The sequence below is a fragment of the Athalia rosae genome, chromosome 3 (genome assembly GCF_917208135.1).
Source record: "Athalia rosae chromosome 3, iyAthRosa1.1, whole genome shotgun sequence".
NCBI classification, from domain to species: Eukaryota; Metazoa; Arthropoda; class Insecta; order Hymenoptera; family Athaliidae; genus Athalia; species Athalia rosae.
The window spans coordinates 13,611,936-13,614,435 of NC_064028.1; the positions used below are offsets into that span (position 1 = coordinate 13,611,936).

The 2,500-nt window shown below is 55.3% G+C and overlaps 1 non-coding gene across 1 annotated transcript; it reads right to left on the reverse strand.

The window, feature by feature from the left end:
* Window positions 1-1,697: 1,697 nt before the first annotated feature.
* On the reverse strand, window positions 1,698-1,852 carry LOC125500451. The gene has a single exon (XR_007277833.1). It is a non-coding gene; the product is annotated as a 5.8S ribosomal RNA (ribosomal RNA).
* Window positions 1,853-2,500: the final 648 nt, after the last annotated feature.

Consider the following 2,500-nt stretch of genomic DNA (forward strand, 5'->3'; position numbering starts at 1 on the left):
CCTCCATCAGGGTTTCCCCTGACTTCGTCCTGACCAGGCATAGTTCACCATCTTTCGGGTCCCAACGTGTACGCTCTGGGTGCGCCTCTTCTCGCAATGAGAACGAGACGCCCCGGGAGTGCGGGGCCGCATCGTGACGCGACCCATCCTCCCTCGGTCAGCGCTAGGCTGACCTTTACTTTCATTGCGCCTTTAGGTTTGAGTCTCCCAATGACTCGCGCACATGTTAGACTCCTTGGTCCGTGTTTCAAGACGGGTCCTGAAAGTACCCAAAGCAATAGCGTCGCCGACCGGTAACAATATAAAATTCGAATGAGCCGGTCAGAGAACACCGCCGACCAACAGCTGGCCAGGCCCGGTGACGGCGCTAGGTCCGAACCACCGGGAATCGCTGACCGCGCTTGCGGCGGGTCTTGACGCAGTCGAATGCGGCTCTATACCGTGCGGGTACCGCCGGGCAGTCGGACGGGGCACCGGGGGTCTGACACGACGCGAACGACGTGACAGGCTTCCACCCAGGCCTTAGACCGACACCCAACGGGTCGCGACGTCCTACTAGGGGAGAAGTGCACGCCGGCGTCACCGGACATGAACACCGCGGACGAGTGCCGTGGACGCGAGGTCCCAGCATCACGAGCCACGGCGAAGCCGGTTTCGCTGACGATGAATCTCCCCGTTCGATCTTTCGGGTTTCTCAGGTTTACCCCTGAACGGTTTCACGTACTCTTGAACTCTCTCTTCAAAGTTCTTTTCAACTTTCCCTCACGGTACTTGTTCGCTATCGGTCTCGTGGTCATATTTAGCCTTAGATGGAGTTTACCACCAACTTAGAGCTGCACTCTCAAGCAACCCGACTCTGAGGAGAGATTCTCCCGTGGCACGTCCCGGTCACTACGGGCCTGGCACCCTCTACGGGTAAGTGGCCCCATTCAAGATGGACTTGGACTCGGATCGACGCCCCGGGATAAGTGAATCCTCCCAAACACTACATTTCCCAGCGGCAGAACCGCGGGATTCAGTGCTGGGCTATTTCCTGTTCGCTCGCCGCTACTAAGGAAATCCTGGTTAGTTTCTTTTCCTCCGCTTATTAATATGCTTAAATTCAGCGGGTAGTCTCGCCTGCTCTGAGGTCGTCAAAGAATCGTTCGAACAAAACATATCGTGGTGTGTTTTTCAACGGAGCCGACTAGGGTGTGATCGAGAGGGGGAGCGCAAAATAAAAAAAAAATCACGGACGATCATCGAAAATCCGACTCCGCGGATATTCTTATTTTTTACTCCACCTTTTCTCGTCAACCCGACAAACGACACGCGCGCGCCACACAACCGTCATCAATTCGACGATGAGGCGTTTGGCACGCGGGTCGTTTCTCTTACCAAAATTTTTGCTAACGGCAACCCGTTCGTCAAAACGGGCGGCAACGCAGGTATCGCGCGGCTCGGATCGACGTTCCTCTCGACTATTATACTAGCGCTGGGACGCGACGACCGGCCACACGACCGCGATGCACCAACCCGCCGACTTTTGCGCGGTTGACGCGAGTCGTACCGTGTCAGTCTCTCAAAATCGTTTGAGGCGACGCCGCGGGCTCGCGCGCGACTCGCGCGCGGACCACAGCGGTGAACGCCCAATTCTTGCGCACGCGACCCTCGCTCCTCTTGCGAGGTGGGGCCACGTGCAGTAGTTTGTTTTGTAACGACCCTCAGCCAGGCGTGGTCCGGGATATGTATCCGTGGACCGCAATGTGCGTTCGAAATGTCGATGTTCATGTGTCCTGCAGTTCACAAGTAGACGCGCAATTAGCTGCGTTCTTCATCGACCCACGAGCCAAGTGATCCACCGTTCAGGGTAATCGTTTTTTCACTTTGCATCGTGTCTCCGGCCGCACCTCGAGTCAAAACGGAGGGCAGAGGAGACACTTTGACAATTGTTCGGTTGTTACGCCGGCTCGTCGTGACGCGAAGAATCTTGCGATCATTCGTGCACCTCGCTTCAAGCGTTTCTTTGTACGATCAGTTCGAATGTGATTCCAATATCAAGCGCGTGACGCGCGGAACCCCTCCGAAAGGCTCGAGCGCGGCTTGTACTCTACAACACTTTACGTGCGAGGAGGAAGCCGCGTATAATTCGATCGAGCCATATTTTTTGTGTCTGGGGGGAACCACGGCACGTGGATTTTGGTAATGTTGCGCAAAAGGAATAAGATCTCAATTGCATTTCACGGGGCGAAAGTTCGTCGCCAACCTTCCGCCGCGGAGAACGCGACGTCACCCCGGTGGAGCTAAACTCCAGCCGGAGCAGGTTACCCCGTGAAAGTATGGTAACTTTTCTTCATGTGTATCTTTGAAAAGAAACAATTTGAAAAAAAAGCATAAAAAAAAACCGTTCGATCAATCGCGCGCCACGCCTCGTACAAAGCGGGGGGATCGACCGAACGGTTGATTCAAACGCACACCAAGCGTCCCGTTCAACAGAAGCGGGCACTTGGTCGCCTCAGCA